We start from the raw sequence: 14,600 nt of genomic DNA, 5'->3' as shown, positions 1-14,600 counted from the left end.
TCTGATTAATAGCTTGCAAAGACTTTGTGAAATGTTTATAGACCATTCAAATATATTTTCATAATGACATATCCCAATAGCATTGAAAAAACAACAACAACAACATTTGTCTTTGTGTGTGTGTGTGTGTCTGTGTGTGTGTGCGTGCGTGCGTGCGTGCGTGCGTGCGTGCGTGTGTGTGTGTGTGTGTGTGTGTGTGTGTGTGTGTAAACATGCATTATGGAGTTAAAATGGAAAAACTGGTTTGCTTTAGTGCAGAAAAATGGTGAAAATCAAGAAGTTTAAAGTGAAAGTGAGCCAATATGTGGTCTTCTCCTGCCCTCTGCTGGCCATTCTACTTATTAATGAAGTCTACTCACATATGCTTTTGCATTCATTAGACACTAAAAATCACTTATATAACAATAAAACACAAAAAAAATCACTTATATAACAATTACTATTGTAGCACAATCATATTTTGTCAGAGTTGATCACTTCATTTTTACTGATACTTCACATAATTGCTAGCAATGTGGTAAATCATGGTAAATTACACTAAAAACATGGTAAATCATAATAAATAATACTAGAATGTGGTGTATCAAGGTAAATCATACTACAATCCTGGTACATCATTCTAGAACATGGTATATCATGGTACATCATGCTAGAACATGGTAAATCATGGTAAACTATGCTAGAACAGGGTAAATCATGGTAAGCCATGATAAATCATAATAAACTATGGTAAATCATGTTAGAATGTGGTATATCATGGTAAATCATGCTATAACATGTTAAATCATGGTAAACTATGCTAGAACAGGGTAAATCATGGTAAACTATGATGAATCATGGTAAACTATGATAAATCATGATAAACTATGGTAATCCATGCTAGAATCACAGTAAACAATGGTAAATCATACTAGAATGTAGTATATCATGGTAAATTATGCTAGAATATGGCAAATCATGCTAGAATCATAGTAAATAATACTAGAATGTGCTAAATTGTTGTGGGAGGAGCCTATTTTACTAAAATGGCTATAACTCAAGAAGTAAATGAGATATCTTCACCAAACTCAGTACACATGTGTATGGGTTCAATTTGAGGTCACAGTAAACAATTCTATGGAGATCGGACCATAGGTGGCGCTATAACTGTTAAAAAGCTTTAAAACCATATATATCACATGGTAAATTGCCTGTATTGGCTGTAAATGGTCTTTTCCATCTATTATGTCAGTGGTTACATGCTTATTAAATAAATCTTAATAACTTTTGATGCTTTTGTGCTTAAATGCCTTAAAGGCCTTAACTGCTTGAACCCCGATAAATGCTGCTTGCAGCTTTAATTATTATTATTATTATTATTATTCCGCCCTAAAACGCATCGTGCAGCCCAAACCGTAAGAGCTGGAACCTTGAAACTTGGCCAAATGGTAGTCCTCAATTTGGGGAGAACCTATCAAAATATGACCCCGATTGGCCCATAGGTGGCGCTATAATGACCACATTTACTAAATTGCTCATAACTCCTAGACAGTTTGTCCTAGAGTCTCAATTTTAGCATCACTGTGATCCCTGGATCCAGACGGACAAAATGGCTATCTCCAAATTGCCCTACGAGCAAAAAAAAAATTTCTATGGGCAATTTAGTGAAAAACCTACTTTTGCGAACTAGTCCTAGGTTTTTGGCCCAATCGGAACCAGACCAGTCTAGCACAGTTCTCTGGACTCTCTAGATCAATAATTATTGAAAAGAAGTTGAACTTTTGCATTGGCCTGGCTGTAACAGGGTCATTTAGGAAAGGGGTGGGACCAAAAAACACTCAAAAGCCTATACAACCTAAGGGAAAACCCCAAACTTCACAAAAATCGATGAGCAGATGTGTCAGAACATGGTGAAGAAGCATGCCAAGTTTCGTGAAGATCGGACCATAGGTGGCGCTATAACTGTCCAAAACGTCTCCTCTTATTAGGGGTTCAAGCATGAAATGCTGAAACCCTATTGTAATTGTGCTGATTTTTATTATTATTATTATTATTATTATTCCGCCCTAAAACGCATCGTGCAGCCCAAACCGTAAGAGCTGGAACCTTGAAACTTGGCCAAATGGTAGTCCTCAATTTGGGGAGAACCTATCAAAATATGACCCCGATTGGCCCATAGGTGGCGCTATAATGACCACATTTACTAAATTGCTCATAACTCCTAGACAGTTTGTCCTAGAGTCTCAATTTTAGCATCACTGTGATCCCTGGATCCAGACGGACAAAATGGCTATCTCCAAATTGCCCTACGAGCAAAAAAAAAATTTCTATGGGCAATTTAGTGAAAAACCTACTTTTGCGAACTAGTCCTAGGTTTTTGGCCCAATCGGAACCAGACCAGTCTAGCACAGTTCTCTGGACTCTCTAGATCAATAATTATTGAAAAGAAGTTGAACTTTTGCATTGGCCTGGCTGTAACAGGGTCATTTAGGAAAGGGGTGGGACCAAAAAACACTCAAAAGCCTATACAACCTAAGGGAAAACCCCAAACTTCACAAAAATCGATGAGCAGATGTGTCAGAACATGGTGAAGAAGCATGCCAAGTTTCGTGAAGATCGGACCATAGGTGGCGCTATAACTGTCCAAAACGTCTCCTCTTATTAGGGGTTCAAGCATGAAATGCTGAAACCCTATTGTAATTGTGCTGATTTTTATTATTATTATTATTATTATTATTCCGCCCTAAAACGCATCGTGCAGCCCAAACCGTAAGAGCTGGAACCTTGAAACTTGGCCAAATGGTAGTCCTCAATTTGGGGAGAACCTATCAAAATATGACCCCGATTGGCCCATAGGTGGCGCTATAATGACCACATTTACTAAATTGCTCATAACTCCTAGACAGTTTGTCCTAGAGTCTCAATTTTAGCATCACTGTGATCCCTGGATCCAGACGGACAAAATGGCTATCTCCAAATTGCCCTACGAGCAAAAAAAAAAATTCTATGGGCAATTTAGTGAAAAACCTACTTTTGCGAACTAGTCCTAGGTTTTTGGCCCAATCGGAACCAGACCAGTCTAGCACAGTTCTCTGGACTCTCTAGATCAATAATTATTGAAAAGAAGTTGAACTTTTGCATTGGCCTGGCTGTAACAGGGTCATTTAGGAAAGGGGTGGGACCAAAAAACACTCAAAAGCCTATACAACCTAAGGGAAAACCCCAAACTTCACAAAAATCGATGAGCAGATGTGTCAGAACATGGTGAAGAAGCATGCCAAGTTTCGTGAAGATCGGACCATAGGTGGCGCTATAACTGTCCAAAACGTCTCCTCTTATTAGGGGTTCAAGCATGAAATGCTGAAACCCTATTGTAATTGTGCTGATTTTTATTATTATTATTATTATTATTATTCCGCCCTAAAACGCATCGTGCAGCCCAAACCGTAAGAGCTGGAACCTTGAAACTTGGCCAAATGGTAGTCCTCAATTTGGGGAGAACCTATCAAAATATGACCCCGATTGGCCCATAGGTGGCGCTATAATGACCACATTTACTAAATTGCTCATAACTCCTAGACAGTTTGTCCTAGAGTCTCAATTTTAGCATCACTGTGATCCCTGGATCCAGACGGACAAAATGGCTATCTCCAAATTGCCCTACGAGCAAAAAAAAAAATTCTATGGGCAATTTAGTGAAAAACCTACTTTTGCGAACTAGTCCTAGGTTTTTGGCCCAATCGGAACCAGACCAGTCTAGCACAGTTCTCTGGACTCTCTAGATCAATAATTATTGAAAAGAAGTTGAACTTTTGCATTGGCCTGGCTGTAACAGGGTCATTTAGGAAAGGGGTGGGACCAAAAAACACTCAAAAGCCTATACAACCTAAGGGAAAACCCCAAACTTCACAAAAATCGATGAGCAGATGTGTCAGAACATGGTGAAGAAGCATGCCAAGTTTCGTGAAGATCGGACCATAGGTGGCGCTATAACTGTCCAAAACGTCTCCTCTTATTAGGGGTTCAAGCATGAAATGCTGAAACCCTATTGTAATTGTGCTGATTTTTATTATTATTATTATTATTATTATTCCGCCCTAAAACGCATCGTGCAGCCCAAACCGTAAGAGCTGGAACCTTGAAACTTGGCCAAATGGTAGTCCTCAATTTGGGGAGAACCTATCAAAATATGACCCCGATTGGCCCATAGGTGGCGCTATAATGACCACATTTACTAAATTGCTCATAACTCCTAGACAGTTTGTCCTAGAGTCTCAATTTTAGCATCACTGTGATCCCTGGATCCAGACGGACAAAATGGCTATCTCCAAATCCCGATCCGAGCAAAAAAAATTTCTATGGGCAATTTAGTGAAAAACCTACTTTTGCGAACTAGTCCTAGGTTTTTGGCCCAATCGGAACCAGACCAGTCTAGCACAGTTCTCTGGACTCTCTAGATCAATAATTATTGAAAAGAAGTTGAACTTTTGCATTGGCCTGGCTGTAACAGGGTCATTTAGGAAAGGGGTGGGACCAAAAAACACTCAAAAGCCTATACAACCTAAGGGAAAACCCCAAACTTCACAAAAATCGATGAGCAGATGTGTCAGAACATGGTGAAGAAGCATGCCAAGTTTCGTGAAGATCGGACCATAGGTGGCGCTATAACTGTCCAAAACGTCTCCTCTTATTAGGGGTTCAAGCATGAAATGCTGAAACCCTATTGTAATTGTGCTGATTTTTATTATTATTATTATTATTATTATTCCGCCCTAAAACGCATCGTGCAGCCCAAACCGTAAGAGCTGGAACCTTGAAACTTGGCCAAATGGTAGTCCTCAATTTGGGGAGAACCTATCAAAATATGACCCCGATTGGCCCATAGGTGGCGCTATAATGACCACATTTACTAAATTGCTCATAACTCCTAGACAGTTTGTCCTAGAGTCTCAATTTTAGCATCACTGTGATCCCTGGATCCAGACGGACAAAATGGCTATCTCCAAATTGCCCTACGAGCAAAAAAAAAAATTCTATGGGCAATTTAGTGAAAAACCTACTTTTGCGAACTAGTCCTAGGTTTTTGGCCCAATCGGAACCAGACCAGTCTAGCACAGTTCTCTGGACTCTCTAGATCAATAATTATTGAAAAGAAGTTGAACTTTTGCATTGGCCTGGCTGTAACAGGGTCATTTAGGAAAGGGGTGGGACCAAAAAACACTCAAAAGCCTATACAACCTAAGGGAAAACCCCAAACTTCACAAAAATCGATGAGCAGATGTGTCAGAACATGGTGAAGAAGCATGCCAAGTTTCGTGAAGATCGGACCATAGGTGGCGCTATAACTGTCCAAAACGTCTCCTCTTATTAGGGGTTCAAGCATGAAATGCTGAAACCCTATTGTAATTGTGCTGATTTTTATTATTATTATTATTATTATTATTCCGCCCTAAAACGCATCGTGCAGCCCAAACCGTAAGAGCTGGAACCTTGAAACTTGGCCAAATGGTAGTCCTCAATTTGGGGAGAACCTATCAAAATATGACCCCGATTGGCCCATAGGTGGCGCTATAATGACCACATTTACTAAATTGCTCATAACTCCTAGACAGTTTGTCCTAGAGTCTCAATTTTAGCATCACTGTGATCCCTGGATCCAGACGGACAAAATGGCTATCTCCAAATCCCGATCCGAGCAAAAAAAATTTCTATGGGCAATTTAGTGAAAAACCTACTTTTGCGAACTAGTCCTAGGTTTTTGGCCCAATCGGAACCAGACCAGTCTAGCACAGTTCTCTGGACTCTCTAGATCAATAATTATTGAAAAGAAGTTGAACTTTTGCATTGGCCTGGCTGTAACAGGGTCATTTAGGAAAGGGGTGGGACCAAAAAACACTCAAAAGCCTATACAACCTAAGGGAAAACCCCAAACTTCACAAAAATCGATGAGCAGATGTGTCAGAACATGGTGAAGAAGCATGCCAAGTTTCGTGAAGATCGGACCATAGGTGGCGCTATAACTGTCCAAAACGTCTCCTCTTATTAGGGGTTCAAGCATGAAATGCTGAAACCCTATTGTAATTGTGCTGATTTTTATTATTATTATTATTATTATTATTCCGCCCTAAAACGCATCGTGCAGCCCAAACCGTAAGAGCTGGAACCTTGAAACTTGGCCAAATGGTAGTCCTCAATTTGGGGAGAACCTATCAAAATATGACCCCGATTGGCCCATAGGTGGCGCTATAATGACCACATTTACTAAATTGCTCATAACTCCTAGACAGTTTGTCCTAGAGTCTCAATTTTAGCATCACTGTGATCCCTGGATCCAGACGGACAAAATGGCTATCTCCAAATCCCGATCCGAGCAAAAAAAATTTCTATGGGCAATTTAGTGAAAAACCTACTTTTGCGAACTAGTCCTAGGTTTTTGGCCCAATCGGAACCAGACCAGTCTAGCACAGTTCTCTGGACTCTCTAGATCAATAATTATTGAAAAGAAGTTGAACTTTTGCATTGGCCTGGCTGTAACAGGGTCATTTAGGAAAGGGGTGGGACCAAAAAACACTCAAAAGCCTATACAACCTAAGGGAAAACCCCAAACTTCACAAAAATCGATGAGCAGATGTGTCAGAACATGGTGAAGAAGCATGCCAAGTTTCGTGAAGATCGGACCATAGGTGGCGCTATAACTGTCCAAAACGTCTCCTCTTATTAGGGGTTCAAGCATGAAATGCTGAAACCCTATTGTAATTGTGCTGATTTTTATTATTATTATTATTATTATTATTCCGCCCTAAAACGCATCGTGCAGCCCAAACCGTAAGAGCTGGAACCTTGAAACTTGGCCAAATGGTAGTCCTCAATTTGGGGAGAACCTATCAAAATATGACCCCGATTGGCCCATAGGTGGCGCTATAATGACCACATTTACTAAATTGCTCATAACTCCTAGACAGTTTGTCCTAGAGTCTCAATTTTAGCATCACTGTGATCCCTGGATCCAGACGGACAAAATGGCTATCTCCAAATCCCGATCCGAGCAAAAAAAATTTCTATGGGCAATTTAGTGAAAAACCTACTTTTGCGAACTAGTCCTAGGTTTTTGGCCCAATCGGAACCAGACCAGTCTAGCACAGTTCTCTGGACTCTCTAGATCAATAATTATTGAAAAGAAGTTGAACTTTTGCATTGGCCTGGCTGTAACAGGGTCATTTAGGAAAGGGGTGGGACCAAAAAACACTCAAAAGCCTATACAACCTAAGGGAAAACCCCAAACTTCACAAAAATCGATGAGCAGATGTGTCAGAACATGGTGAAGAAGCATGCCAAGTTTCGTGAAGATCGGACCATAGGTGGCGCTATAACTGTCCAAAACGTCTCCTCTTATTAGGGGTTCAAGCATGAAATGCTGAAACCCTATTGTAATTGTGCTGATTTTTATTATTATTATTATTATTATTATTCCGCCCTAAAACGCATCGTGCAGCCCAAACCGTAAGAGCTGGAACCTTGAAACTTGGCCAAATGGTAGTCCTCAATTTGGGGAGAACCTATCAAAATATGACCCCGATTGGCCCATAGGTGGCGCTATAATGACCACATTTACTAAATTGCTCATAACTCCTAGACAGTTTGTCCTAGAGTCTCAATTTTAGCATCACTGTGATCCCTGGATCCAGACGGACAAAATGGCTATCTCCAAATCCCGATCCGAGCAAAAAAAATTTCTATGGGCAATTTAGTGAAAAACCTACTTTTGCGAACTAGTCCTAGGTTTTTGGCCCAATCGGAACCAGACCAGTCTAGCACAGTTCTCTGGACTCTCTAGATCAATAATTATTGAAAAGAAGTTGAACTTTTGCATTGGCCTGGCTGTAACAGGGTCATTTAGGAAAGGGGTGGGACCAAAAAACACTCAAAAGCCTATACAACCTAAGGGAAAACCCCAAACTTCACAAAAATCGATGAGCAGATGTGTCAGAACATGGTGAAGAAGCATGCCAAGTTTCGTGAAGATCGGACCATAGGTGGCGCTATAACTGTCCAAAACGTCTCCTCTTATTAGGGGTTCAAGCATGAAATGCTGAAACCCTATTGTAATTGTGCTGATTTTTATTATTATTATTATTATTATTATTCCGCCCTAAAACGCATCGTGCAGCCCAAACCGTAAGAGCTGGAACCTTGAAACTTGGCCAAATGGTAGTCCTCAATTTGGGGAGAACCTATCAAAATATGACCCCGATTGGCCCATAGGTGGCGCTATAATGACCACATTTACTAAATTGCTCATAACTCCTAGACAGTTTGTCCTAGAGTCTCAATTTTAGCATCACTGTGATCCCTGGATCCAGACGGACAAAATGGCTATCTCCAAATTGCCCTACGAGCAAAAAAAAAAATTCTATGGGCAATTTAGTGAAAAACCTACTTTTGCGAACTAGTCCTAGGTTTTTGGCCCAATCGGAACCAGACCAGTCTAGCACAGTTCTCTGGACTCTCTAGATCAATAATTATTGAAAAGAAGTTGAACTTTTGCATTGGCCTGGCTGTAACAGGGTCATTTAGGAAAGGGGTGGGACCAAAAAACACTCAAAAGCCTATACAACCTAAGGGAAAACCCCAAACTTCACAAAAATCGATGAGCAGATGTGTCAGAACATGGTGAAGAAGCATGCCAAGTTTCGTGAAGATCGGACCATAGGTGGCGCTATAACTGTCCAAAACGTCTCCTCTTATTAGGGGTTCAAGCATGAAATGCTGAAACCCTATTGTAATTGTGCTGATTTTTATTATTATTATTATTATTATTATTCCGCCCTAAAACGCATCGTGCAGCCCAAACCGTAAGAGCTGGAACCTTGAAACTTGGCCAAATGGTAGTCCTCAATTTGGGGAGAACCTATCAAAATATGACCCCGATTGGCCCATAGGTGGCGCTATAATGACCACATTTACTAAATTGCTCATAACTCCTAGACAGTTTGTCCTAGAGTCTCAATTTTAGCATCACTGTGATCCCTGGATCCAGACGGACAAAATGGCTATCTCCAAATTGCCCTACGAGCAAAAAAAAAAATTCTATGGGCAATTTAGTGAAAAACCTACTTTTGCGAACTAGTCCTAGGTTTTTGGCCCAATCGGAACCAGACCAGTCTAGCACAGTTCTCTGGACTCTCTAGATCAATAATTATTGAAAAGAAGTTGAACTTTTGCATTGGCCTGGCTGTAACAGGGTCATTTAGGAAAGGGGTGGGACCAAAAAACACTCAAAAGCCTATACAACCTAAGGGAAAACCCCAAACTTCACAAAAATCGATGAGCAGATGTGTCAGAACATGGTGAAGAAGCATGCCAAGTTTCGTGAAGATCGGACCATAGGTGGCGCTATAACTGTCCAAAACGTCTCCTCTTATTAGGGGTTCAAGCATGAAATGCTGAAACCCTATTGTAATTGTGCTGATTTTTATTATTATTATTATTATTATTATTCCGCCCTAAAACGCATCGTGCAGCCCAAACCGTAAGAGCTGGAACCTTGAAACTTGGCCAAATGGTAGTCCTCAATTTGGGGAGAACCTATCAAAATATGACCCCGATTGGCCCATAGGTGGCGCTATAATGACCACATTTACTAAATTGCTCATAACTCCTAGACAGTTTGTCCTAGAGTCTCAATTTTAGCATCACTGTGATCCCTGGATCCAGACGGACAAAATGGCTATCTCCAAATCCCGATCCGAGCAAAAAAAATTTCTATGGGCAATTTAGTGAAAAACCTACTTTTGCGAACTAGTCCTAGGTTTTTGGCCCAATCGGAACCAGACCAGTCTAGCACAGTTCTCTGGACTCTCTAGATCAATAATTATTGAAAAGAAGTTGAACTTTTGCATTGGCCTGGCTGTAACAGGGTCATTTAGGAAAGGGGTGGGACCAAAAAACACTCAAAAGCCTATACAACCTAAGGGAAAACCCCAAACTTCACAAAAATCGATGAGCAGATGTGTCAGAACATGGTGAAGAAGCATGCCAAGTTTCGTGAAGATCGGACCATAGGTGGCGCTATAACTGTCCAAAACGTCTCCTCTTATTAGGGGTTCAAGCATGAAATGCTGAAACCCTATTGTAATTGTGCTGATTTTTATTATTATTATTATTATTATTATTCCGCCCTAAAACGCATCGTGCAGCCCAAACCGTAAGAGCTGGAACCTTGAAACTTGGCCAAATGGTAGTCCTCAATTTGGGGAGAACCTATCAAAATATGACCCCGATTGGCCCATAGGTGGCGCTATAATGACCACATTTACTAAATTGCTCATAACTCCTAGACAGTTTGTCCTAGAGTCTCAATTTTAGCATCACTGTGATCCCTGGATCCAGACGGACAAAATGGCTATCTCCAAATTGCCCTACGAGCAAAAAAAAAAATTCTATGGGCAATTTAGTGAAAAACCTACTTTTGCGAACTAGTCCTAGGTTTTTGGCCCAATCGGAACCAGACCAGTCTAGCACAGTTCTCTGGACTCTCTAGATCAATAATTATTGAAAAGAAGTTGAACTTTTGCATTGGCCTGGCTGTAACAGGGTCATTTAGGAAAGGGGTGGGACCAAAAAACACTCAAAAGCCTATACAACCTAAGGGAAAACCCCAAACTTCACAAAAATCGATGAGCAGATGTGTCAGAACATGGTGAAGAAGCATGCCAAGTTTCGTGAAGATCGGACCATAGGTGGCGCTATAACTGTCCAAAACGTCTCCTCTTATTAGGGGTTCAAGCATGAAATGCTGAAACCCTATTGTAATTGTGCTGATTTTTATTATTATTATTATTATTATTATTCCGCCCTAAAACGCATCGTGCAGCCCAAACCGTAAGAGCTGGAACCTTGAAACTTGGCCAAATGGTAGTCCTCAATTTGGGGAGAACCTATCAAAATATGACCCCGATTGGCCCATAGGTGGCGCTATAATGACCACATTTACTAAATTGCTCATAACTCCTAGACAGTTTGTCCTAGAGTCTCAATTTTAGCATCACTGTGATCCCTGGATCCAGACGGACAAAATGGCTATCTCCAAATCCCGATCCGAGCAAAAAAAATTTCTATGGGCAATTTAGTGAAAAACCTACTTTTGCGAACTAGTCCTAGGTTTTTGGCCCAATCGGAACCAGACCAGTCTAGCACAGTTCTCTGGACTCTCTAGATCAATAATTATTGAAAAGAAGTTGAACTTTTGCATTGGCCTGGCTGTAACAGGGTCATTTAGGAAAGGGGTGGGACCAAAAAACACTCAAAAGCCTATACAACCTAAGGGAAAACCCCAAACTTCACAAAAATCGATGAGCAGATGTGTCAGAACATGGTGAAGAAGCATGCCAAGTTTCGTGAAGATCGGACCATAGGTGGCGCTATAACTGTCCAAAACGTCTCCTCTTATTAGGGGTTCAAGCATGAAATGCTGAAACCCTATTGTAATTGTGCTGATTTTTATTATTATTATTATTATTATTATTCCGCCCTAAAACGCATCGTGCAGCCCAAACCGTAAGAGCTGGAACCTTGAAACTTGGCCAAATGGTAGTCCTCAATTTGGGGAGAACCTATCAAAATATGACCCCGATTGGCCCATAGGTGGCGCTATAATGACCACATTTACTAAATTGCTCATAACTCCTAGACAGTTTGTCCTAGAGTCTCAATTTTAGCATCACTGTGATCCCTGGATCCAGACGGACAAAATGGCTATCTCCAAATCCCGATCCGAGCAAAAAAAATTTCTATGGGCAATTTAGTGAAAAACCTACTTTTGCGAACTAGTCCTAGGTTTTTGGCCCAATCGGAACCAGACCAGTCTAGCACAGTTCTCTGGACTCTCTAGATCAATAATTATTGAAAAGAAGTTGAACTTTTGCATTGGCCTGGCTGTAACAGGGTCATTTAGGAAAGGGGTGGGACCAAAAAACACTCAAAAGCCTATACAACCTAAGGGAAAACCCCAAACTTCACAAAAATCGATGAGCAGATGTGTCAGAACATGGTGAAGAAGCATGCCAAGTTTCGTGAAGATCGGACCATAGGTGGCGCTATAACTGTCCAAAACGTCTCCTCTTATTAGGGGTTCAAGCATGAAATGCTGAAACCCTATTGTAATTGTGCTGATTTTTATTATTATTATTATTATTATTATTCCGCCCTAAAACGCATCGTGCAGCCCAAACCGTAAGAGCTGGAACCTTGAAACTTGGCCAAATGGTAGTCCTCAATTTGGGGAGAACCTATCAAAATATGACCCCGATTGGCCCATAGGTGGCGCTATAATGACCACATTTACTAAATTGCTCATAACTCCTAGACAGTTTGTCCTAGAGTCTCAATTTTAGCATCACTGTGATCCCTGGATCCAGACGGACAAAATGGCTATCTCCAAATTGCCCTACGAGCAAAAAAAAAAATTCTATGGGCAATTTAGTGAAAAACCTACTTTTGCGAACTAGTCCTAGGTTTTTGGCCCAATCGGAACCAGACCAGTCTAGCACAGTTCTCTGGACTCTCTAGATCAATAATTATTGAAAAGAAGTTGAACTTTTGCATTGGCCTGGCTGTAACAGGGTCATTTAGGAAAGGGGTGGGACCAAAAAACACTCAAAAGCCTATACAACCTAAGGGAAAACCCCAAACTTCACAAAAATCGATGAGCAGATGTGTCAGAACATGGTGAAGAAGCATGCCAAGTTTCGTGAAGATCGGACCATAGGTGGCGCTATAACTGTCCAAAACGTCTCCTCTTATTAGGGGTTCAAGCATGAAATGCTGAAACCCTATTGTAATTGTGCTGATTTTTATTATTATTATTATTATTATTATTCCGCCCTAAAACGCATCGTGCAGCCCAAACCGTAAGAGCTGGAACCTTGAAACTTGGCCAAATGGTAGTCCTCAATTTGGGGAGAACCTATCAAAATATGACCCCGATTGGCCCATAGGTGGCGCTATAATGACCACATTTACTAAATTGCTCATAACTCCTAGACAGTTTGTCCTAGAGTCTCAATTTTAGCATCACTGTGATCCCTGGATCCAGACGGACAAAATGGCTATCTCCAAATCCCGATCCGAGCAAAAAAAATTTCTATGGGCAATTTAGTGAAAAACCTACTTTTGCGAACTAGTCCTAGGTTTTTGGCCCAATCGGAACCAGACCAGTCTAGCACAGTTCTCTGGACTCTCTAGATCAATAATTATTGAAAAGAAGTTGAACTTTTGCATTGGCCTGGCTGTAACAGGGTCATTTAGGAAAGGGGTGGGACCAAAAAACACTCAAAAGCCTATACAACCTAAGGGAAAACCCCAAACTTCACAAAAATCGATGAGCAGATGTGTCAGAACATGGTGAAGAAGCATGCCAAGTTTCGTGAAGATCGGACCATAGGTGGCGCTATAACTGTCCAAAACGTCTCCTCTTATTAGGGGTTCAAGCATGAAATGCTGAAACCCTATTGTAATTGTGCTGATTTTTATTATTATTATTATTATTATTATTCCGCCCTAAAACGCATCGTGCAGCCCAAACCGTAAGAGCTGGAACCTTGAAACTTGGCCAAATGGTAGTCCTCAATTTGGGGAGAACCTATCAAAATATGACCCCGATTGGCCCATAGGTGGCGCTATAATGACCACATTTACTAAATTGCTCATAACTCCTAGACAGTTTGTCCTAGAGTCTCAATTTTAGCATCACTGTGATCCCTGGATCCAGACGGACAAAATGGCTATCTCCAAATCCCGATCCGAGCAAAAAAAATTTATATGGGCAATTTAGTGAAAAACCTACTTTTGCGAACTAGTCCTAGGTTTTTGGCCCAATCGGAACCAGACCAGTCTAGCACAGTTCTCTGGACTCTCTAGATCAATAATTATTGAAAAGAAGTTGAACTTTTGCATTGGCCTGGCTGTAACAGGGTCATTTAGGAAAGGGGTGGGACCAAAAAACACTCAAAAGCCTATACAACCTAAGGGAAAACCCCAAACTTCACAAAAATCGATGAGCAGATGTGTCAGAACATGGTGAAGAAGCATGCCAAGTTTCGTGAAGATCGGACCATAGGTGGCGCTATAACTGTCCAAAACGTCTCCTCTTATTAGGGGTTCAAGCATGAAATGCTGAAACCCTATTGTAATTGTGCTGATTTTTATTATTATTATTATTATTATTATTCCGCCCTAAAACGCATCGTGCAGCCCAAACCGTAAGAGCTGGAACCTTGAAACTTGGCCAAATGGTAGTCCTCAATTTGGGGAGAACCTATCAAAATATGACCCCGATTGGCCCATAGGTGGCGCTATAATGACCACATTTACTAAATTGCTCATAACTCCTAGACAGTTTGTCCTAGAGTCTCAATTTTAGCATCACTGTGATCCCTGGATCCAGACGGACAAAATGGCTATCTCCAAATCCCGATCCGAGCAAAAAAAATTTCTATGGGCAATTTAGTGAAAAACCTACTTTTGCGAACTAGTCCTAGGTTTTTGGCCCAATCGGAACCAGACCAGTCTAGCACAGTTCTCTGGACTCTCTAGATCAATAATTATTGAAAAGAAGTTGAACT

This window comes from Squalius cephalus (genome assembly GCF_949319135.1).
Source record: "Squalius cephalus genome assembly, chromosome: 5".
Classification (NCBI taxonomy): domain Eukaryota; kingdom Metazoa; phylum Chordata; class Actinopteri; order Cypriniformes; family Leuciscidae; genus Squalius; species Squalius cephalus.
Note: the sequence above shows the minus strand (reverse complement) of the source record.